Below are 26,081 nucleotides of genomic sequence, written 5' to 3'. Positions count from 1 at the left end.
AAATGTCTATCCAGTTTTTATTCCCATTTTTAATTATTAGTTTTTTTTTGCTGTTGAGTTGTATGAACTATGTATATATGCTGAGTATTAACCCCTTAGTGATCATATTATCTGCAAATATCTTCTCCCATTCAGTAGACTGTCTTTTCATTTTGTTGATGGCATCCTTTTCTATGCAGAAGCTTTTAAGTTTAATTTGATCTTACTTGTTTATTTTTGTTCTTATTTTCATTCCTCTAGGATGTATATCCAAAAAGACATTGCTGAGACTTATATCAAAAAGTGTTCTGCCTATGTTTTTCTCTAGGACTTTTAGAGTATCTAGTTTTACATTTATGTCTTTAGACTATTTTGAGTTTAATTTTTGTGTGTGGTGTTAGAATATTCTAAGCTAATTATTTTACATGTAACTGTCCAGTTTGTTCAGCACCACTTATTCAAGAGCTTATCCTTTCTTGATTAAATATTTTTATTTTGTAAAAATAAAAAACAAACCCATACTGTATGGATTTATCTCTGGTCTCTCTGTCCTGTTCCAGTGATCTGTGTGTCTATTTTTATGCCAGTACCATATATTTTTATTATTATTATTCTGGCTTTGTAGTATAGTCTGAAGTCAAGGAGCGTGATTCCTCCATCTCTGTTCTTTCTTAAGGATGTCTTGGCTAATCAGGATCTTTGTTTTCTCAATTAAAAAAAATATTTATTCTAGCTCTGTTCAAAATGAAATGCCATTAGTAATTTGATAGGGATTGCATTGAATCTGTAGATAACCTTGGGTTGGATTTTCATTTTTACAATATTAATTAATTTAATCCAAGAACACAGTATATCTTTCCACCTGTTTGTGTCATCTTCAATTTATTTCATCAGTGTCTTATAGTTTTCTGAGTACAAGTCTTTTGACTACTTAGGTTTGCTGCTGCTGCTGCTGCTGCTGCTAAGTCACTTCAGTCGTTTCTGACTCTGTGCGACCCCATAGATGGCAGCCCACCAGGCCCCGCTGTCCCTGGAGATTCTCCAGGCAAGAACACTGGAGTGGGTTGCCATTGCCTTCTCCAATGCATGAAAGTGAAAAGAGAAAGTGAAATTGCTCAGTCGTGTCTGACTCTTAGCGACCCCATGGACTGCAGCCTACCAGGCTCCTCCGTCCATGTGATTTTCCAGGCAAGAGTACTGGAGTGGGGTGCCATTATGAGATTATTTCCTTGGTTTCTCTTCCTGCTAGTTTATTATTAGTGTATAGAAATGTAACATATTTATGTATATTAATTTTGTATCCAGCAAATTTACTGAATTCATTGTTGAGCTATAGCAGTTTTGGGGTGACATCTTTAGAGTTTTCTATGTATAGTATCTTATCATCTGCAGAAGGGATTCCTAGGTGGCACAGTCCTAAAGAATCTGCTTGCCGATGCAGAAGACTCGGGAGATGCAGCTTCTATCCTTGGGTCAAGTTGATCCCTTGGAAGAGGAAATAGCAACTCCAGTATTCTTGGTGGGAAAATCCCATGAAGAGAGGAGCCTGATGGGCTACAGTCTCTGGGATCACAAAGAGTTTTGGACATGACTGAGTAACTGAGCACACACGTAAATACACACACACATACATACACACATACACTTCTGCAAATAGTAATAGTTTTACTTCTTGCTCTCCCAATTTGAATTCCTTTTTTCTTATCTACCTGTTGTGGCTAGAACTTCAAAAACAATGTTAAGGAAGACTGGCAAGAATGCATATCTTTGTCTTGTTGCTGATCTTAGAGGAAATGTTTTTCACCATTGAGTATGATACTATCTACAGGTTTCTTTGTATATAGCCTAATTATATGTAGGCATGTTTCCTCTATGCCCTCTTTCTAGATTGTTTTTCTCATAAATGGATGTTGAGCTTTATCAAAAGCTTTTCTGCATCTCTTGAGATAATCATATGGTTTTAATTCTTCAATTTGTTAATGTGGTATGTCACATTGTTTGATTCATGGATTTTGAAAAACACTTGCATCTCTTAGATAAATCCTACTTGATCATGATATATGATCCTTTTTAATGTATTGTTGAATTTTGTTTGCTAATAGTTTGTTAAAAAATTCTGCATTTATGTTCATCAGTAATATTGATCTGTAATTTTCTTTTTTTGTGTGATAGTTTCAGTTTTGTTATCAGTGTGATCCTGGCCTCATGGAATGAGTTTGGAAGTGTTTCTTCCTCTGTAAATTTTTTGATTAGTTTGCAAAGGACAGATGATAACTCTTCTCTAGATGGTTGGTAGAATTCACCTATGAAAGCTGTCTTATTCTATACTTTTATTTATTAGGAGTTTTTAAATTACTGATTCAATTCCAGTACTGATAATTAGTCTTTATACTTTCTATTTCTTCTGGTTCAGGCCTGGGAGATTGTACCTCACCAAGAATTTCTCCAGTTCTGTGTTGTCCATTTTACTGGCAACACACATTCTTCTGAAGAGCATATAGAGCATTCGCCAGGATAAATCACATGGTAGGCCACAAAACAAGCCTTAGTGACTGTAAAAATATTGTAATCATACCAAGCATCTTTTTCAGTCACAACACTTTATTGTCGTTAGTTATGTTTGACTCTTTGTGAGCCCATGGATGGCAGTACACCAGGCTTCCCTATCCTTCACCATCTCCTAGAGTTTGCTCAGATTCACGTCCTTGGAATCAATGATACCATCCAACCATCTCGTCCTCTGTCACCACCTTCACAACTCTATGGGAGTAAAAATCAACTACAAGAAAAAAATTGCAAAACTCACAAGCATATGGAAGCTAAACAATATGGTACTGAACAGCCAATGGATCACTGAACTAAACAAAACAAAAAAAAAAAACTAGATACAAATGAAAATGAAAACCTGATGATCCAAAGCCTAAAGGACAGAGCAAATGCAGCTCTAAGAGGGAAGTTTATAATGCTATAAGCTTACCTCAGGTAACGCAAAAAATTGCAAACAACCTAAACTTACATTTAAAGGAACTAGAGGGAGAAGAGCAAACAAAACCCAAAGTTACTACAAGGCAAAGAAGCATAAAGGTCAGAGCAGAAAATAAATGAAAAGAGACTAAGAAAACAGTAGCAAACTGAAAGAAAAAAAAAAAAAAGGAGGAGGCCTAAATCAATAAAATTGAAGATGTAAAAGAAGTTACAACCAAGATCACAGAAATACAAAGTATCATAAGAAACTACTATAAACAACAGTATGTTTCTATAAACAACAGTATGTCAATAAAATGTTTTAGTTTTAAATGAAAAAAAATTAGGTTTATAGAAAAGTTACAAATATAGTACAGAGGATTTTCAAATATTCTCTAATTTTAAGATTTTAATTACTGTGGAATATTTCTCAAAATTAAAAACCAGTGTTGCATAACTATTGTCTAGACTTCAACTTTTATTCAAGAATCAACAGATTTCCATTAATATCTTGCTCCTGTTTCAGGATTCAGTATAGGATACAAAATTTATTTAGTTACTTTGTCTACTTGGTATCCTCTGGTTGGTGACATTTTGTCATTCATGCCTTCTTTTTCATGATTTTGAGAAGTATTGGTCAAATAATTTGTAGAAGTTTTCCTATTTGGGATTTGTCTGATTTATTTTCTCATGAGTGGATGGATTATATATGGGTGTATATAATAACTACAGGTTGTCATTAACTTTGTGATATTAACTTTGATCACTTGGATAAGGTTACATTGCCAGGTTTTTCCACTGTAAAGTAGCATCTCCCCTTTCCTATCTCTCTTGTTTATATTCTATTCTATGTAAGGAAAACACTAATTTCATCCTATAGTCAGAGGGGTGGGGAAGGTGAGGAAATTATCAAGATTCACCACCTGGAGGGACAGTGCCTACAAATATCATTTGGAATTCTTTTGTAAGAAAAATTAATCTCTTCTTTTCATTCATTTTTTTTCATTCCTTTAATTATTGGCCACATGAATATTTATTTGATGCTTTATGTGATATAGAAAATTGATTTTTTTGTGGTTGCTGTAGCTCAAACTGAGCTTTGGCTTTCAGGAACTCTTTCAGGTTGGTTCCTGGATCCATTTCACATGCATTATTCTTTTATTTAGTTTTATTACTTCTTTACTTTCTGGTCCTAGTTCAGAACGAATTGTTCCTAGTTCATATTGTATTTTTTTCTGCCTAAATTTTAAAATAAGCATTTTCCCAAATATTTCTCCTTCCTTTAATTATAGGATAACATTTCAAAATCAAGATCTCAGGCCTGAGAATACATGTTACTACTGAGAGATGCTAAATTTCATCAAAAGCTTATTCTATAATTTTTGAGCTAATCATATGACTTTTCAATATTTTATTCTTCTCTTAAGGCAAATTATACTGATAGATTTTCTTTATTGGATTATCTTTATATTCCTTGTATAAACCAAGCTTAATTATGAAATATAATTTTAATATACTGTTGAGTTCTCTTATTTAGTATAATTTCCATTTCCTTCATAGATAATAAACCTGCATTCCTACTTTGTTTCATTGACTTTATCTACTTACTGTGGAATCAAAATTATATTAGTCTCACAGATGGGCCGAGCAAATTTTACTCTATTTTCAGGAAGAAAAAGTATAAGAAAATCTGTCTAATATATAAATAAATATATATTCATACACTTATGATTTTATCTATTACTTATAATTTAGTAGCAATCAGTTGTGCCTGAATTCAGGGGGAAGGCAAAATTTTGCTTTAAATAGAAATATGAATTTATTGTATGGTCTATGTTGATAAAATTGGAATACAGTCAACCTTACAGAATATTAAAAACAGTTGTCTGTCAACTGTTTGCTTTTCACTAATTTTCTTAATATGGGTATTTTAAATAATTTGAATTTATCATTTTTTTCAGATTTCAAATGCAAAGTCTACAAATTTTATAATTGTTCTCTTTATTTTTCATCTCATGTTTGTATTTTGTTTTATTTGCACTGTCTTCCTTCCTGTTCAGTCTTATGAGAGTTTTTCTTATCTTGCTAGATTTTTAAAAAACCAGAATTTTATTTTGTTAGTTTTGTTACTGTTATTCTTTATCTTGTTAATTTATCCCTCTCCTTCTTTGTTATTTTCTTTCTCCTTATTTTTCATTCTGTGGGCTCACATTATTGTTTTCCTTAATTTTTTTGACTTGAGTGTCATTTTTTCTTTCTTTTTTACATTTTCTTGTTATTATGCTTTTCCAACTAAGTAAATCTTATTCTTCATTCCACAAATAAATCATTACCATTATTTCTATATATTTCTTAATTCTTATTTTAATTTATTTTAAATATGAGTTATTTAATTATGTTATTTAGTTTCTTAAATATATGAGATCTTTTTATCTGTGTTTATTTTATTTAATTGAATTGTGATTAAAATACATAATAATAATGATATTGATGATTTGAACTATTGAGGCTTTCTTTATAGCCTATTATCTTGACTTTTGGTAATTAATACATGAGTATTTGAGATGCATCAAAGTACTCTCATTTGTGAAAATACATGTTACATATATATGTGTGTGTTTATATATGTATATATATATATACATACATTGGCTTCCCTGATAGCTCAGTTGGTAAAGAATCCGCCTGCATTGAAAGAGATTCCGATTCGATTCCTGGGTCAGGAAGACCCCCTGGAGAAGGGATAGGTTACCCACTCCAGTATTCTTGGGCTTCCTTTATGGTTCAGCTGGTAAAAAATCCACCTGCAATGCAGGAGACCTGGGTTCGATACTTGGGTTGGGAAGATCCCCTGGAGAAGGGAAAGTCTACCCACTCCAGTATTCTGGCCTGGGAAATTCCAGGAATGGGGTCGCAAAAAGTCAGACACAATTGAGAGACGTTTACTTTCACTGTGTATATACAGCCCAAGTTTATTGATAACATTTATATTCAGAACATTAGTTTCAATGCTCTCATTCTAAAATATTATATCTGGTTTCCCAGGTGATGCTAGTGGCAAAAATACATCTGCCAATGCGGGAGACATAAGAGACATGTAGTCCTGTCCTGGGTTGGGAAGATCCCTTGGAGGAGGGCATGGCAACTCACTCCAGTATTCTTGCTTGGAGAATCCCATGAACACAGGAACCTGGCAGGCTACAGTCCATAGGGTTGCAAAGAGTCACACGTGACTGAAGCGATGTAGCGCACACACACACACACACTTATTCTCTATTAGATGACTGAGTTGGTCCATCCTCCACCATATTCACTATGCATTGTGTACAATTCTCTCCTAAAGTCATCATTTCCAGAGCCCTCACTTTCTGTTCTAATGCATTCCAATTACATTTTAGGAATATGCTCAGTTTCACAGGATTTCTTTAATTGTACTTTTGGAATATTATTTGTGTGTGTGTGTGTGTGTGTGTGTGTGTGATTTCTATATAACTTTATTCTTTGGATTTTTTAACATTTTTTTTCCTGCAAATGCTACAAATGTTTAAGAAAGTCTATGAAAAAGCATCTCACTTTTTATATGTCTGACAGTGTTTTTTTAATCTTACATTTTGTTTCTATTTTGATAAGTGTAAATTTATTGGTTCATGAAGTGGTTCATTGAGAACCCTGAAACCATGGCTAGATTGACCTTTAGTATTTTTTTTATCAATGATGAAATACATTTAATCAAGTCCTAGTACAATATATGAAAGAGATTGTTTGCAGCTAGCTGTAATATGACTCCCAAAGATGTCCACAAGGCAATCTACAGAACCTATGAATAGGTTGTCTTTCATTGTAAAGAGACTTTGCCATATGATTAAGGATTTAACCTAAAAAGTTTTATTTGCTTTTTTCTCTTCCTAGCTTCTTAAGGTGAAAGTTGAAGTTAGGAAAGGCAACCCACTCCAGTACTCTTGCCTAGAAAATCCCATGGACAGAGGAGTCTGGTGTCCATGGGGTTGCAAAGAGTCGGACATGACTGAGCGACTTCACTTCTCCTCTAAATGGCAACCCACTCCAGAGTTCTTGCCTAGAGAATTCTATGAGCAGAGGAGACTGGTGGCTTACAGTCCACTGGTCACAAAGAGTCAGACAGGACTGAGAGATTATCACTATCACTTTCTTCTCTAAAATAGTTACTTATTTTTATAAATTTCCCTCTAAATACTTCCTTAGTTGTACACCACAAATTGTGAAATATTGAGTTTTTGCTATTTATCAGTTCAAGGAACTAATTTTAAGTAAATTCTAACTAGAATTTTAGAAGTAACTAAATTCTGATTTTATTTTTTACTTTATTCTTTAATCTTGGATTGTTTATAAATGTGTTATTTAGTTTAAAATAATTTACATTTCCCCATTTTCTTTCTGTTATTCATATCTAACTGACTGGCATTGTAGTACAAAAATTCACTTTGCATGACTTAAATCTTTTTAGATTAATTCAGAATTGTTTTATTACAAAGAATATGAACATTTTTAGTAAACATTACTTCAGCACTTGAGACTTCTGCTGTTTTGGAGTGAAGTAGTTTATAAACGTCAATTAGGTCAAACTGATTAATAACATTATTCAAATTGTTTATATTCTTGATTGTTCTGGCTATTTGTTCTTTTTAGTTTTTCAGTTCTTTTTCTTTTCCTTTTTTATTGAAGCGTAGTTCATTGACAATATTATATTAGTTTCAGATGGACAATATAATGATTAAAAATTTTTATAGATTATACTCTATTTATGGTTATTATTAAATACTGGCTATATTCCCTGTGCTGTACTTTATGTACTTCTATTTATTTTATACATAGTATTTTGACCTGTATATTGCTCTTCCCCACTGGTAACCACTAATTTCTTTATATTTTGCATTGTTTCTATTGTTATGTCTTCAAATACACCACTTTTTTCTGCTTATCTAATCTGTTGAGCCAGAGAAGGCAATGGCACCCCACTCCAGTACGCTTGCCTGGAAAATCCCAAGGACAGAGGAGCCTGGTAGGCTGCAGTCCATGGGGTTGCTACGAGTCGGACACGACTGAGCAACTTCATTTTCACTTTTTAGTTTCATGCGTTGGAAGAGGAAATGGCAACCCACTCCAGTATTCTTGCCTGGAGAATCCCAGGGACGGGGAACCAGGTGGGCTGCCGTCTATGGGGTTGCACAGAGTCGGACATGACTGAAGCGACTTAGCAGCAGCAGCAATCTGTTGAGCAATCCTATCTGTTATATTTTTATCTCAGAAACATATTTTTCATCTCTTAGTATTTGATTTGTATCTTTTTATATTTTCCAGGACTCTACTTGATATGTCCAAATTTTCCTCTATCTTCTTGAACATATAGATTATACTTATAATAACCATTCCAGGTTATTTTCTCTCAGTTTTGTCAACTGTTTAATTTATGCCTCAGTTTTGATGGATTACACTTTCCCTCCTTATGGATTTTATTTCCCAGTTTGCATGCCCAATAATTTTTTATTCCATGCCAAACTTTGTGAATTTTACCTTGTCAGTTGCTGGATATTTTTCCACTTTTATAAATATTTTTGTATACATTGGATGAATTGTTTGATCATTTTTGGTCAGACCTTTTAAGCTTTGTTGGGTAATGCTAGAGCAGCATTTGGATTAGGCTAAAATTTCCCCCACTTTTTGTCAAGAACTTCTTAGTGGTCCAAGAAGTCCCATGAATTACAAGATTTACCACTCTGACTACAGAGAACAGAAATTATGCCCAGCCATATGTGTGCTTTGATTATTGTTTCCTTTAATCCTACTGGTCTTTTTTTTTTTTTCCCCTGGCTTTGCATAATTTCTTCACATACATAATCTGACCAATACTCTGTCTACTACTCGTGGTGAATTCCTTTAAGATGTCCAGAATTGTCTCCTATGTCATTTTATCATCTTTGGTAATGTGCTTTTTATACTCTGGACACATTGACCTCTCTGAATTCCTAGGTCTGTCTCCTAAGCTCTGAGAGACAACTAGCCATTGGCTGGGTTTCTCCTGACTGCACTACAACCTAGAAATGTTTGTCAGGCAGTAAGCTGGAATAATCATAGGGTTCAACTTTTTTTCCTGCCCTCATCTCTCAAATATCTCAGTCCTTTTAACTGAAGTCTAATATCTCAGAAACTGACTTCCATTTTCCTTCTTCTTCTTTCATTTTCTGTTATGTCATATGGAAATTTGAATCTAGTCCCTTTTGCTCCATCATTTTTTTTTAATTTGAAGTACAGTTGATTTACAGCACTGTGTTAGTTTCAGATGTACAGCAAAGTGATTCTTTTTCTAAACAATAAATACATGAGCAAAGAAAATAATATGTATATGTATTCACTGTTGTTCAGTCGTGTCTGACTCTTTGTGACCCCAATGGATTGCTGCATACAAAACTTCCCTGTCCTTCACCATATCCCAGAGTTTACTCAGACTTGTGTCGATTGAGTCAGTGATGCCATGCAAACTTCTCATCCTCTGTCATCCCCTTCCCCTTCTCCTCTTGCAGTCAGTCTTTCCCAGCATTAGTATTTTTTCCAGTGAGTCTGCTCTTCACATCATGTGGCCAAAGTATTGGGACTTCACCTTCAGCATCAGTCCTCCCAATGAATATTCAGGGTTCATTTACCTTAGGATTGATTGGTTTGATCTCCGTGCTGTCCAATAAACTCTCAAGAGTCTTCTCCAGCACCATAGTTTGAAAGCATCAATTCTTCGGCTTTCAGTCTAATTTATGGTCCCAGCTCTCACATCTATACATGACTATTGGTAAAACCACAGCTTTGACCAGATGAACCTGTGTTGGCAAAGTGATGGCTCTGGTTTTTAATACACGAAATTCATCATAGCTTTTCTTCCAAGGATCAAGCGTCTTTTAATCTCATGGCTAGAGCCACCAACTGCAGTGACTTTAGAGCCCAAGAAAAGAAAGTCTATCACTGTTTTCATTGTTTCCCCATCTGTTTGCCATGAAGTGGTGGGACTGGATGCCATGATATTAGTATCTTGAATGTTGAACTTTAAACCAGTTTTTTTCACTCTCCTCTTTCACCTTCATCAAAAGGCTCTTTAGTTCCTCTTTGCTTTCTGCCATTAGGGTGGTGTCTTCTGCATATCTGAGGTTGTTCATATTTCTCACAGCAATCTTGATTCCAGCTTGTGCTTCATCCAGCCCAGCATTTTGCATGATGTACTCTTCATATAAGTTAAATAAGTAGGGTGACAACATACGTCTTTGATGTACTCCTTTCCCAGTTATCAACCAGTCCATTGTCCCATGTCAAGAAATATATGTATAACATATGTACATTCTTTTTCACTTTTTCTTTTTATGTTATTACAAAATATTGAGCATAGTTCCATGTGCAATATAGTAGAACCTAATTCAGATCAGATCAGATCAGATCAGTCGCTCAGTTGTGTCCGACTCTTTGCGACCCCATGAATCACAGCACGCCAGGTCTCCCTGTCCATCACCAACTCCCGGAGTTCACTCAGACTCACATCCATCAAGTCAGTGATGCCATCCAGCCATCTCATCCTCTGTCGTCCCCTTCTCCTCCTGCCCCCAATCCCTCCCAGCATCAGAGTCTTTTCCAATGAGTCAACTCTTCACATGAGGTGGCCAAAGTACTGGAGTTTCAGCTTCAGCATCATTCCTTCCAAAGAAATCCCAAGGTTGGTCTCCTTCAGAATGGACTGGTTGGATCTCCTTGCAGTCCAAGGGACTCTCAAGAGGCTTCTCCAACACCACAGTTCAAAAGCATAAATTCTTCGGCACTCAGCCTTCTTTACATTTCAACTCTCACATCCATACATGACCACAGGAAAAACCATAGCCTTAACTAGACAGACCTTTGTTGGCAAAGTAATGTCTCTGCTTTTGAATATGCTATCTAGGTTGGTCATAACTTTCCTTCCAAGGAGTAAGCGTCTTTTAATTTCATGGCTGCAGTCACCATCTGCAGTGATTTTGGAGCCCCCAAAAATAAAGTCTGACACTGTTTCCACTGTTTCCCCATCTATTTGCCATGAAGTGATGGGACTGGATGCCATGATCTTCGTTTTAGTTATGTATTTTATATATAGTAGTGTGCATGTGTTAATGACAAACTCTTCTTTCCCCTTTGGTAACCGTAAGTTTGCTTTCTATTCATGTGGGTCTATTTCTGTTTTGTCAATAAGTTTATTGTATCTTTTTTTTTAATCCACATATAAATGATATTATATATTTTTTCCAACTTACTAGGAAAAGCAGTATGTCAAGGCTGTATATTGTCACCCTGCTTATTTAACTTATATGCAGAGTACATCATGAGAAACCCTGGGCTGGAAGAAACACAAGCTGAAATCAAGATTGCTGCGAGAAATATCAATAACCTCAGATATGCAGATGACACCACCCTTATGGCAGAAAATGAAGAAGAACTAAAGAGTCTCTTGATGAAAGTGAAAGAGGAGAGTGAAAAAGTTGGCTTAAATCTCAACATTCAGAAAACGAAGATCATGGCATCTGGTCTCATCACTTCAGGGAAAATAGATGGGGAAACAGTGTCAGACTTTATTTGAGGGGGCTCCAAAATCACTGCAGATGGTGACTGCAGCCATGACATTAAAAGATGCTTACTCCTTGGAAGGAAAGTTATGACCAACCTAGACAGCGTATTGAAAAGCAGAGACATTACTTTGTCAACAAAGTTCCGTCTAGTCAAGGCTACGGTTTATCCTGTGGTCATGTATGGATGTGAGAGTTGAACTGTGAAGAAGGCTGAGTGCCAAAGAATTGATGCTTTTGAACTGTGGTGTTGGAGAAGACTCTTGAGAGTCTCTTGGACTACAAGGAGATCCAACCAGTCCATCCTAAAGATCAGTCCTGGGTGTTCATTGGAAGGACTGATGTTGAAGCTGAAACTCCAATACTTTGGCCACCTGATGCGGAGACCTGACTCATTTGAAAAGACCTTGATGCTGGGAAAGATTGAGGGCAGGAGGAGAAGGGGACAACAGAGGATGAGATGGTTGGATGGCATCATTGACACAATGGACATGGGTTTGGGTGGACTCCAGGAGTTGATGATGGACACGACTGAGCAACTGAACTGAAATAAAAGGTTCTGACTTCAGTGTTGACAGAAAAACATTTTAATTACTGATGTGTCAAATCCAAGTAACAATTTTGTTGGAGGTCATGAAGGATGTCATACATATCATGTCGCCTACCAACATAATTATCATGCAAATCAAAGTGATATCTCATTACTCTAACCTGACTAATTGAGATAAGGATGAGGATGTTATAGTTAATTAGCTTTAAGTTATCTTTTATCTATACAATTCAACAACAATAACATAACCTTAAGTTGATTGTGAAGTTTCCTTCCCTTTAACTTATTTGGTCACTAGAGAATGCAGATTCAATTTATTGTGGCCAGTTAGGAATCTTCCCACTACATTATTGACAATTGAACTGACTGACCACATTGTTTTTTTTTTGTTGTCAGTTTCCCATATTTAAGGAACAATAAACTTTTCTTGATATTTTTATTTCTTTGATTTCCTCTTAATTGTGTATTTCTTCCATAGATAGTAGTGTGGGTTTCAGGCTCACTGTAAAATGATTCTATAATTATATTTTATTCTTTGCTGTCTAGAAATATCAAACCCTTGAGACATATTAATGTTCTTGACTGTAGATAGGAGCTCACTCCTTACAGCAGGACAGAACAGTCATCACTCTCAGCACTGGCCCATGGCAAGTGCTACAGGCAGCTGAAGCAGTGAGTTCTTTCAGGCAAAGGGCAAGGTAAGCTTGTGTGGAAGAGGCAAAATTATCAGTAGTTTATTCTTACTGACTATGCTTTCTAGTAATAAGGGCAAAATAATTATCTCATATGTGAGACATCTCCCATTTAGCACTTAATGTGCTATCCTATCTGCACAGGGACTTAATGGACACTCTGGCAATGAAGAGAGCTGATACAAACCAAGGATGACATGAATGAATACAAATGCCCCACTAGGAGTACAATGAAGAGAAGGGAATAGATTTTGGCGGTTTTTCTTCTTTTTCTCGCTTTTATTTATTACTCTTATTTTTGAGGAGCATAGTTATAAAGAGTAAGTTCCGAAACAAGATAATTAACAGTATAAAACTGGACATCTAAGTCCTGTTATGGCCCATGAATTGCTGGATAGGAGAGGATAAAAAGAGAAAGGGAGGCAAATTCTCCACTATTTCCCTCCACCTCATTTTTGTTAGTCTTCGTAAAAGTTTAAAGAACTCAAATTCTTTTGGCTTTCCTTGGTTGAGCTTGTCCATCCTCTCATTTCTGAAAGTCCTTAGTATCTGCTCTATAACACACAGAAAAGCAGAGTTGTTTTCACTGTTACTTAATTAATGTGTTGTTTTAAAAACTTTCAAAGTACTTTAAAATACAGTAATTTGTTTAGTTTGTTATAGATGTAACTATGCACTTCCCTTTCTACCACTGCAAAGAGTAAGTCTTCAATGACAAAACTTGCTTAAGTTATTTAGATAAAATGAGTCTTTATTTTATTAAATTTTAATAATTTCATTTATTCTATAATTATATTATTCCAATATTCCTGGATAAAAATACATTGAGTAAAGAAAACAGCTATTATTTAAACTTCCTACTAATATTTTACTTTTTTATAATCATCAACCATTATTTAATATCTTTAACTATATACCACTGATAAAGACTGAGAGTTAAAATGATAGGGAAATGTCATATCTTTCCTTTGTGGAGATGCTGAGGAAAACTGCTGGTGCTACATTTCACCTTTTGAAGACCCTCTGAAGAGCATTGCTTGTCCACATTCATCCCTCTTCTAACTTCTTGAGCTTTTGGATTAAAATGGTGGTATATTTTACTACTTACTGAATAACACACTCTTTCCAATGGACTTCTAATTTTGCCTCATGTGGCTGTATTTCTCCCCAGAAAGAATGCAGACTCTTAGCAGTGACTAGTTATTGGGCGTGATAGTCTCTCATCAAATTAATTCAAATAGAGCCAACACCGAGATGTGGATTAATTAATTAATTAATTAATGTGAGTTAAAATTTAGAGTAGGAATAATATCTTATGAAGGGATTATATGAGTTTTAATAAGGAAATTAATCCTATTTATCTGAAGAATATCTGACTTAAAACAGTGACCTAGTATGGAGGCCCTGTCTGGCATTTTAGCTGACTCAACTAGTGCCCAAACTCAGCTCAACCATTTATTCTGGCAACAGATAGCATGGAGTTTGTAAGGCCCACAGAAATCTGGAAACCTAATTAAACCTAAGGAACCATCCTCCAATGATGAGAAAAAGAAAGAAGCATTTTCCGGAAGTTCGAATGGTTACAAATAGCGGAAGTGCAGGATGCTGATAGGAAAGCAGCAGCTTTAAGAAAGGAGGCAGTTTTCATGTGGAGCACTCTCTGTAGGTCTAGCGTCTGTGGATCTGTATCATGTAGGCTTCAAAGTGGGAAAAAATGCACCCCTAGAAATTTACAAGACATTTAGAGACTTGCAAGAAAAACTTCTATTTATGTCTTAGATAAAATATAAAAAATGTTTTAATATATTGTTTGGCATTATTGCTCTGTCTTGGTACCTGTTTGAAAGGTGATTCTGGGACCCAGTTTCCCTGTTGGGAAAGAGAGTTTCCCCTACACCAGTAGTTCTCCATATACTATCAGAGGGTCCTACAAGTCAACTCAATTCTGACACTATCTACCCAGAGACAGCATCAGATCCCACAGGTTAAAGATTCAGTCCTGTAAGACTATTTCCTTTGGACTGCAAGGGGATCAGACCAATCAGTTCTAAAGGAAATCAGCCCTGAATTATCATTAGAAGGACTGATGCTGAAGCTGAAGCTCCAATACTTTGGCCACTTGAGACGAAGAGCCAACTCATTGGAAAAGACCCTGATGCTGGGAAAAATTGAAGGCAAAAGCAGAAGGGTGAGGTACAGGATGAGACAATTGATAGCATTACCATCTTGATGGACTTGAAATTGAGCAACTCCAGGAAACAGTGGAAGACAGAGGAGCCTGGCATGCTACAGTCAATGGGGGCACAAAGAGTCAGACATGACTGAACAACATTTCTTAGCAGTACCAGCTACATGACCACTGCTTTTATGCTTGCTTCTGAACATCCTGTGTTTCAAATAAAGATATTGTACTGTATACAGTACTGTACAGTAAAGTACACAAAAGCACAAACGCTTGTAGAAGTTGTATGCATATGACAATGTAAGCCAGATATGTGAATTAACTACCTCATGTGATTGGACATATGAATACATGTTTACATCCTTGAAAATTTGCCACTTGAAGGTTCATATGTAGGGGACTTACTGTACTTATGGTATGCTCTCAGGAAAAAAAAAAAATGCTCCCTTTCTATCCTTTTTAGAATCAAAAAAAAAAAAAAAAAACCCACGAAATTTATTGGGATAATGTTAAGCTTGAGCATTAAATAGAAATAAGAAATTATTGTATGGTAAAATTGGAATCCATTCAACACTACAGAGTATTAAAAACAATTGTCTGTTGACTGCAGAATGGCTACTATAGTTGAACTACTAATTAAGCTCATAGTGGTACACCATCAGGAAGAGATGATGCTTTTGGCCTTAGGGATACTTTGTTTCATATGGTAGTTGGACATTAAAGTGATTTTTCTTAAATAAAAGAAATATAATACTGAAAATAAAGTTAAAAATTCTTTTATTACCTTCTCCTTTAGGGGTAATCACTACCATAAATTTGCCATGGACTCTTCCATCTGTTTTTACACTTTTAATATACGAATACATACATAAACATTATCTTGCATTGCTCAATATGTTTTAAAATTATGTAATTTGTCATACTATTTACATGCTGAATTTTCTTAATGTTTCCAAATCCATTCTATCTATCTTATGTATATATTTAGCATTTAGTTTAAAGCCTTTCATGTGGATTTTGGGCTTCTGGCCCAGGTTGCAGAAATGGAAGAAGATTCACTATAACACATGGGAAAAGACTCAAACTAACTTAAAATTCATGCACTTTTTTGAACCAATTAGAGTCCTGAATTTGGAGAGCAAACAACTGTCCCCAAAATCTAGAGTTGGTAGCTGTGGGACCAGAATTGACAAAAGCTTGTTCTTATCCTGGGAAGAAGCAATAGACACTGGTAAAGAGTCAAGTTATAAGAGTTGATAATTTGGTTAAAGGCAAGTGTGAATTAACAAGACAGCATGAAAACCTGAGAACAACAGAATTGGGGAGATAATAGGCTCTTTATCCACAAATGCCACCAGATAGAAAGTTTGTAACAATCTTAAAAAGTACCTGTTGTGGTACAGAGGTACTTTGGGAATGGCAGTCATGCAGAAGTGGCATGAAATTCTGTCTAGACTCTTCTTCCCTACCTCCATAATAGAACAAAGCCTTATATAGATAGGGGGAAGACCACAAGCCTTACTATCATAAAGCCTTGAGGATAAGTCATTGTAGCTGGGAGAAAGGAGAAAAGAACAAGAGGGAAAAAGCCGAAGAACAAGATTGTAAGCTGGTCCTATGGCTACAGATGAGGGAAGGGCAGGAGAACTGAGACGGCTCAACCCCCAAGATTCAGGAACATGATGCTTGTCTGTCAGAGGTTGAATCTGAATAACAGGGTATACACTCCCTCAGAGCCTCTACCACCAAGCTAACAATCTTCAAGACAACAAATACTGCTCAAAAAAGATAAAAAGAAAAAGAAACAGGCAAGAGAGGTAGAAGAATGAACAAAGAGATCCACTCGAAGGCACAGAGCCAAAAGAAGGCTTAAAATTAAAAACTGAACATACTTTATCCTTCCAAACCAATACTTACACTAACTGAAGCCTATGACAGCACACAAAGGTGAACGATGGCAACAACAATAATGACAAATTTTAAACCCAGCTCAGTTCCTATCTAAACTAACTCAAAGCCTCTATCAGAAGACTAGCAGAACTTATGCTTATTTCCAGGGTTACAACATCTTTATCTCAGTCTCTACTGATTTGTATAACATCTAAATTAAAAAAAAAAAAAAAGTAACACAAGGTATAAGTGAAATGAAGTCACTCAGTCATGTCTGACTCTTTGCAACCCCATGGACTGTAGCCCATCAGGCTCCTTGGTCCATGGGATTTTCCAGGCTTGAATACTGGGGTGGGTTGCCATTTTCAGAAACATACTCAGAAAAAGCAAAACAATCAATAACTGAACTCAGGTATGCCAAGATGTTGGAACTACCTGACAAGAAATTTAAAGTAACTATGGCCAATGTGTTAAAGATTTTTATGGAAATACAGGAGAACATGAAATCAAAGAGTTAGTTTCAGTAGAAAAGATAGAAACTATTGAAAAGAGACAGTTGGAAGTGCTAGAATTAAAAAAACACAGTATCAGAGATGAAAAAATGTTTTTCATGGGATCATCAGTAGACTCAACACAATGGAAGAGAGAATGAAAGAACTTGATCAATAAATCAATAAGAGATCTATTGACCTCTATAGATCAATAGAAATTACCCAAACTGAAATGTAAAGTGATAAGAGTGGAAAATATTTTAAAAAGGAAAAAAGAGCATCTAAGAGTTGTGGGACAATATCAGAGACCCTAATACATATGTGATTATATTCTCAGAATGAAAAGAGACCAAAAATATTTGAAGGTATAATGTCTGAGAATATTTCACAATTAACAATGGACACCAAACCACAAATTCTGAACGCTCAAAGAACACCAAGCAGGATAAAATAAATATCACCCCAGCCTCCATAAAATCTTCCTGGCTAGAGACAAAAGACAAAGAGAGTATCTTGAAGACAATCAGAGGGAGAAAAAAGGAACATTTTAATCAGAGAACAAGACAGGACTAACAGCCAGATTCTTGTCAGAAACCCAGTAAGCTAGAAGACAATGAAATAATGTTTTGTAATCAATTTATTTTCCCTCAGTTCCAAATTGACCCTCAATATCTTGATCTTTGAAAACTGTACTGGCCTTTTATTATTCCTTTGCTTGTGGGTATAATGCTAAACTTTGTTCTCAAAAGGCATCAGAGAGACATTTTAGAAGGAAGTAATTTGGGGACTCCAGTGAGTTCTTAATAGGTTCTTGCAGTGCCCATGGCTTTTATTGTGCTTACCTAGAATGTGGATGGCTTCTCCTGCATATGCTTAGTGATTTGAACAGTCATCAGTTCAGTTCAGTCACTCAGTCGTGTCCGACTCTTTGAGACCCCATGAATTGCAGCACGCCAGGCCTCCCTGTCCATCACCAACTCTCGGAGTTCACTCAAACTCACGTCCATGGAATCGGTGATGCCATCCAGCCATCTCATTCTCTGTCCCCTTCTCCTCCTGCCCCCAATCCCTCCCAGCAGCAGAGTCTTTTCCAATGAGTCAACTCTTCACATGAGGTGGCCAAAGTACTGGAGTTTCAGCTTTAGCATCATTCCTTCCAAAGTACACCCAAGACTGATCTCCTTTAGAATGGACTGGTTGGATCTCCTTGCAGTCCAAGGGACTCTCAAGAGTCTTCTCCAACACCACAGTTCAAAAGCATCAATTCTTTGGTGAGCAACATCAAGAAACCTGGAGATTCTCCTGGCAACTCTGTTGGAAGATTTAATAGCAAAATATCCTGAGTGAGCTATATTACTGTGAGCAACCTTTTATGACACCCTAGAGGCCATATTCCTAGAAAGGTCCAAATAGTGGATTTCCATCACATTCTGCCAAAGCAGGACCATATCTATTCTCTTACATTCAATGAGCCAAATTCATGACATCTCCAATAAATCTGGGTCTTAGTCCTAGGATGAAGGCATTTCCTTCCTTTTTCTATCTCAGCCTAGGGATAAGCACTACTTCCTATATTTGCTTTACAATTCTCTTAATTCTTCCTAACCAAACTTTTGATTCTCTGATTCTTTGTTTTAATCTAACAATTCTTTATATCAAATTTTACCTGTTCATATCACTGTATTTTTGGTAGTGTTATATCAACCCTGGTTGATATACTATAGCATATACTCAAGACCCTCCTGCATCCACAATAGCTTTCCTCACCCCTTCCACGGTTTTCCTCTTCTGTATGTAGTTTTTTACTTCCAGGTCTTCAGAAGAGAGACAGAGGAACACAGAGACAAAAATAAATAGGTCAGAAGTGGATTATGGGACTTCTTCCCACACTTTAGGCACCAACCTAGATGCAAGTAAGCTAGTAGAGTATTACTTTATTCCTAGGAAGAAAATATTGGCTTAATAAGTATGTAGCCAGCTTCTGCAACAAAATATTAAACTTCATGTGTTCTAAACTGATGTATGTAATGTCTCTCACCACCCACAAATATTTCCCCCCCCCCTTTTTTTTTAATCTCTTTCTCAGTAAGTGTTACAATCATTTACTATTTATCAGTCAAAAACCCTGTGGTCCCTCATAATGCCTGGCTCTCTTAAATTTCAACTCTATCAGTGGATTCTGCTGCAAATCTAATTACCTTCCTCACGTGTAAGCCACCTGAATCTCTGCCCTGGACTCCCGCAATGAACTCCTAATTTCTAGTTGGCTTCCCTGCTATCACTTTTTCTTTGCAGTATATTCTCTTCAGAGGAGTCAGAGGCAGTTTCCAAAACCTAAAAATGTCATGTGATGATCCCAATCTCATCCTATCAGCAGTTCCCCATTACATTTGACTAAAATTTAAAGTATTTTCCTTGGCCTACCAGTTTCTACAAAGTCTGATGCTGAGTTACATTCCTTAACCCTTCTTGCCTGTTTTTATTTCATTCTGATAACACAGTAACTTGCGGTTTCTGTCTCTTTTCTTGTTCCCTATCCCAGGAATGCTCATGCATTTGTTATTTTAATTGGCACATTTTGTACATTCAGATTCAAATGTAAACATCTCAGAAAATCCATCTTCATTATCAGTCAAAAATATCACCTTCTATTTTGATTGTACTATTCGTCAGACAACTAATCACTACCAGACATTATTATATTATTTTTCCTATTTTATTAATATCTTAATCACTAAAACATAAGTTTCATACAACAAAGGATTTTCTTTCTCATTCCTCACAGTGCCTCTGAAGTTCTAGAAGCTGAAAAGCTTATTAATATTAGTTGAATGGATATATGAAGAGAATATATCAGTCAGCCACACTTGGGTGGATGTGAGGCAAAAAAAAAGAAGCAGTATTGACAAAAAGTCTTTTATATTTTTTTTTAATAAGGAAACAATGTATAGTACATTTGGGAAACTGTAATTTTCAGTGAAGAAAGAAAATAGAATGTGAAAATATTAATGATAAAAGATGAGGGGTATGAGATAGACAGGGGTTAAATAGAGAACTGCAGTGTTTGGATTTTGTTACAAGCAGAATAAAAAACACATTAGTTGTTTAACTTTAGTAGGGAAGTCAACTGATCAGATCTGTGGCTTAAGAGGATCTCATCAGCTGCATTGTGAATACATTAGAGAGAAGAGATTGAAAGAAATGGACACCAGTGTTAACCAGTAGTCTAGCTTAGATGTGGATCTGGTTTGGATCAAGATGATGGTGGCTGGAATAAGGAACAGAAAGATCAAAGGATGCTTCAGAAATAAAATCAACAGAATATAGTTTTTTGTTTTTTTTTAATGAGAGAATGAGAAGCAAGTGTGGATCTTCAGATAAAGACGAAGTTAATTTCAACTCCCCCCAGTTAACAAAAATGTCACTTTCTAGTTTTTACCTTCAATCACAGCGAAAAATGCCTATAGTTAGTCTCTTTAAATTTGATAAAAACAAAATCTATATGATAATAAAAGTGGCTTTCTTAGTCATGAAAATGAACATTAACCCATTTGTTATTTTACTTGAATGTTTTTTTGTGTTCAGTAGGTCAAGGAACCACCCTTCCCAAAGACTCCTAAACATTCCCACAACTTGCTACCAAAGTGTTCTTGGGTAGAACAACATTCACAAACCCTTGAGAAAAAAAAAAAAAAAGATAAACACCCGCCAGACACTGGGAGCTGTTTAAATATTATTATAACATGCAATATAATTATAACAATTCAATCTCCTGGAAAATGCAATAACCAATTTCCCTGCTTGGTACAAGGAAAGTGAATGTGAAATATCCAGGTCATACAACTTTATCTCTGGTATTCTGTCAAACAAAGAACTGCTACTGTGTATAAGGAGGATATTTTAATGAAATTTTACAGTCATAATTCTTGTCTTATTTTCCCCTCAACACAGATCAGAATACCATTTCAAAAATAAGCCCAGGGAATTCCTTAATTTTATAAGTAGAAATAAATGGTTAGATATGGGAAGGAGTGGTATTTTTGAAGCCAATTCCATCATTTTGAAAATGATAATTTGAAATTAAGTATAGTTTCAGACATAGAAAATAAATTTATGATTACCGAAAGGGAAATGGAGGAAAAAGTTAGGAGTTTTGGATTATCACATACACACTGTTAAGTTGCTTCAGTCGTGTTCAACTCTGGGCGACCCCATAGACAGCAGCCCACCAGGCTCCCCTGTCCCTGGGATTCTCCAGGCAAGAACACTGGAGTGGGTTGCCATTTCCTTCTCCAATGCATCAAAGTGAAAAGTGAAAGTGAAGTCGCTCAGTCATGTCCAACTCTTCTCGACCCCCTGGACTGCAGCCTACCAGGCTCCTCCGTCCATGTGATTTTCCAGGCAAGAGTACTGGAGTGGGGTGCCATTGCCTTCTCCTCACATACACACTACTATATATAAAATAGATAATCAACAAGGACCTTTCGTAGAGCACAGGGAACTATACTAAATATCTTGTAATAACATATAATAGAAAAGAATATACACACACACACACACACACATATATATGCATAACTGAATGACATTGCTGTACACCTGACACTAACACAAAGTTATAAATCAACTACATGTCAAAAATTAAGAATGATTAAATGATTAAAAAAAAGAAAATTAAGCATAATTTCAATATCAAGATCTTTTTTTCTTACACATCTTACAGCTTCAAAACTGGTTATAAAATTTGTGGAGCCCAGTGTAAAATGAAAATGTGGAGTCACTTTTTAAAAAAGTATTAAGACTTTAGAAATGACAACAGTAGAACACTAAACAGAGTCAGAGGCCCTTCTGAGATTAAGGTCTTGCTCCTACATTTGAAAAAAAAGAAAAAAAAGTTCTTCACTTTGATCTTTATTTGTAAATGATTGTGAGTTGAATTTTTCTTTTCATTTTAGATAGTTCATCCTGTAACTCTGCTTTTCCAGCCAGGCAAACTACGTTCCTGAAAATGCAACCTGGTCTAACATGGTTAACTGAAAACCTGGGCATTTCTTTGTATCACTGACTATAAAAACAAACTCTAATCATGATAGAATCTTATGAAATAGCATCACCCACTCAATGGACATGAGTTTGAAAAAATTCCAGGATAGTGAAAGACAAGAAAGCCTGGCATACTGCAGTCCATGGGGTTGCAAAGAATTGGACACAATTTAGCAACTGAACAACAACTGAGATGAGTCTTCTCTCTTTAACAAGACTCTCAACTCTTTAATTTGCCATCTTAAGCTATCTATATCTTTCAAGTCATTGGAAAAATTGCTGCTGGTTTCAACAATTTTAATAGACATGACCAGCCACTCCACCTAAAACATTTGTTGATTAAGAAAGACAGTTGTTAAAAGTTAGATCAGGCACTGTTATACTGAATTTACTGACCAATGCAATTAAAATGGCCGATCTAGTAATCCTTTGTTTTCTAAAGTTGGTGAGATCCTCAGCTGTTGCAATGGCTCTGCACTGAAAAGAGGAACAGGGGGAAGGAACAGTTTTCTCACTAGCCTTTCCACCAGGTTAAGCTCCTCCCTCTCTCATCCTGCAAGGCTGTTTCTAATTTCACAGGAGACCTTGAAGCCTCTGCTTTTTCTCTATATCACAAGCTAGAGAGCCTCTTTACTCTCACTTTTTTTTTCTATTTTATTTCTGGACCATCAAACCTCTCCATCCAACCCTGATATTAGTTACTCCCACACCACCCCTTTCAGACAACATACATACACACACAAACACGCACACACACCTCTATACTAAATTCTCCAGTCTCACCAGAACTGAATATATGACAGATTGGAAAATCTCATGATAAAATTCAAATATACATTCCATATAGCCACAAAGGACAGTGGCCGGTGTAGCTTTTATTCAGCATATGACAGAGTAGAGGAAATCTGCTTATGCAATTATCCCCCACCTCCTTTCTTGTTGAAATGCCAAATGTCAGCTTTGACCACTGTGATTTTCCTATAGCAAGGTTAATTTCCAATGTAATATTGCCTTTGAAGCCAGGCTTATTCAATGTGAGATGAAGTGGAGATGTGTTGATTACTTAATATCTGAATATCATTGGTATTTTATTTTTTAAAACTGTTAAATTTTAAATTTTATTTTAAAATTATTCAGCTTTAAACATCTTATGTTTTAAGAAAAATAGTAGCTTCTATTATACAAATCTGGAGAAGGCAATGGCACCCCACTCCAGTACTCTTTCCTGGAAAATCCCATGGACAGAAAAGCCTGGTAGGCTGCAGTCCACGGGGTTGCTACGAGTCAGACATGACTGAGCAACTTCACTTTCACTTTTCACTTTCATGTGTTGGAAAAGGAAATGACAACCTACTTCAGCATTCTTGCCTGGAGAATCCCAGGGATGGGGGAGCCTGGTGGCTGCCGTCTATGGGGTCGCAGAGTCAGACATGAGTGAAACAACTTAGCAGCAGCAGCAGCGTTATACAAATATAACTTTCTATTTTTTTCTGTCTTCTCTTTTTTAAAAATATATTTTTGCTAACTTCATCTTATCTCTGAACTATTTTGTCTTTCAATCACAAAAGTCAATCTCTATGGTTCAAAACAGAAATTTCTTCTTTTTCAAACTACAAAATGTTCTAAAAATTCATTTGTAATATATGTTTACTTGTAATAATACTTTTAATAATCATTTCTAATCTATGTTTACTCCTCCCTTGTTCAAAAAAACATCTTTCTGACCTTAAGGTAAATCAATCATTAATTTATGAGTCATGATCCTTGGTGGACAGAAAGTGAAACTGAAAGTCACTCAGTTCAGTTCAGTTCAGTTCAGTCGCTCAGTTGTATCCAACCCTTTGCAACTCCATGAGTCGCAGCACGCCAGGCCTCCCTGTCTATAACCAACTCCCAGAGTTTACCCAAACTCATGTCCATCGAGTCGGTGATGCCATCCAGCCATCTCATCCTCTGCCATCCCCTTCTCCTCCTGCTCCCAATCCCTCCCAGCACCAGGGTCTTTTCCAATGAGTCAACTTTTCGCATGAGGTGGCCAAAGTACTGGAGTTTCAGCTTTAGCATCATTCCTTCCAAAGAAATCCCAGGGCTGATCTCCTTCAGAATGGACTGGTTGGATCTCCTTGCAGTCCAAGGGACTCTCAAGAGTCTTCTCCAACACCACAGTTCAAAAGCATCAATTCTTCAGTGCTCAGCTTTCTGCACAGTCCAACTGTCACATCCACACACGACCACAGTAAAAACCATAGCCTTGACTAGATGGACCTTTGTTGGGAAAGTAATGTCTCTGCTTTTTAATATGCTATCTAGGTTGGTCACAACTTTCCTTTCAAGGAGTAAGCGTCTTTTAATTTCATGGCTGCAATCAGTATCTACAGTGATTTTGAAGTCATGTCTAATTCTTTGTGATCGGTTATAGTCATGAAAATGTCTTCTTTCGTTTTTTAGATATTAATATTATTAGCATAGAATCATATTTTAACTTCATTTCAAAAATCAATGAATGCAATCTTATTTGAAGAATACAAGTTTCTAGCAGTATTAAAAGTAGATGCTGGGGCTCTCTGTGCGCATAGGTATTTCTGAGATAATTGTTCCAAATTATGCTGTATCATCGTAGGCAATGGATATTGCTTTAGACATATATCTCCTTATTTTAGAAGTAAAAAGATAAAATAAGCAATAAGATAAATATGGGAGGAAAATCCTAACCAATCATCTAAAAGATATCATACCTACAGGCAGTTACATATTATGAACAAAACACGTGATTGACCAAGTGAAAGATGATATACACTTTTTGTCTCAGAATTTTTACAGAGACATAGGTATTGCCAAGTTGAAAGAAGAAAATGCATTAACGTTGACTATGTTTTGCCTGACTTTACTGCAATTTGAAAGGGCCAAGAGAAGAGATGGTGTTAAGTGGAAAATATAAATCTGGATAAAAAATTCTTCAGGCCAATGAGAGATTTGCTGTTCCAGAAATACTCTTTAATCCTTCTGATATAGGCATTCAAGAAATTGAGATTCTGTCCTATTCAATTCATAACCTACCTGAAGAAATGCTGTCTTATTTTTAAAAAACATTGTTTTTACAGGAGGAAAGTCTGGTCTCTTTTCCCAGGATTTAGTCAGAAGTTCGATGGCTCAATCCAACAGATTCCAATGTTTCTGTTGTGCTGCCTGACAAGCCTATTATTTATGCCTGGGAAAGTGGAAAATTGGTATCAGGGAATGATGATTTTGAAGATACAGTGGTAATAAGAAAATATTATGAAGAAAATGGACATAGCATCTGTGAAGAGAAACTTTGTATTGAAGAACCGTTTCTTAAAGTACTGACTGATTGTGATAAAGGTTTAATTTTCAGTGTTCTTTTTAAAGGAAGTTAAGGACCTGTGTTACTGCTCATCCTAAGATAACATCTTGAATTTAAGTAAATACTTTGATCCATGGTTAATTTTCAAAGGTTTCTTAGCTAGGTTAGTAAGTAAACTGTAACTCAGCCCATATTTTCACTTAAGAGCTAGACTTACTATAACAATGATTATGCTGTTTCTAAGAGAAAGTTATCTTTCATTAAAAGATGAAAGAGTGCAATTTAAGTTTAATTCTCTATAGTCAAAAGCACAAACTTAACTGTCCCACTGGTCAGATTTCCTTAGAAGATCATTTTGTGTGACT

At 35.9% G+C, this 26,081-nt stretch overlaps 1 pseudogene; it reads left to right on the top strand.

Annotated features, from left to right (window-relative positions):
- LOC109577643 (actin-related protein 6 pseudogene) overlaps positions 1–25,789 on the top strand; it is an 83,910-nt pseudogene extending 58,121 nt beyond the window's left edge.
- The last annotated feature ends 292 nt before the right edge of the window (positions 25,790–26,081 follow it).

This window comes from Bos indicus, chromosome 24 (genome assembly GCF_029378745.1).
Source record: "Bos indicus isolate NIAB-ARS_2022 breed Sahiwal x Tharparkar chromosome 24, NIAB-ARS_B.indTharparkar_mat_pri_1.0, whole genome shotgun sequence".
NCBI classification, from domain to species: Eukaryota; Metazoa; Chordata; class Mammalia; order Artiodactyla; family Bovidae; genus Bos; species Bos indicus.
This window is presented reverse-complemented; position numbering and strand designations above follow the sequence as displayed.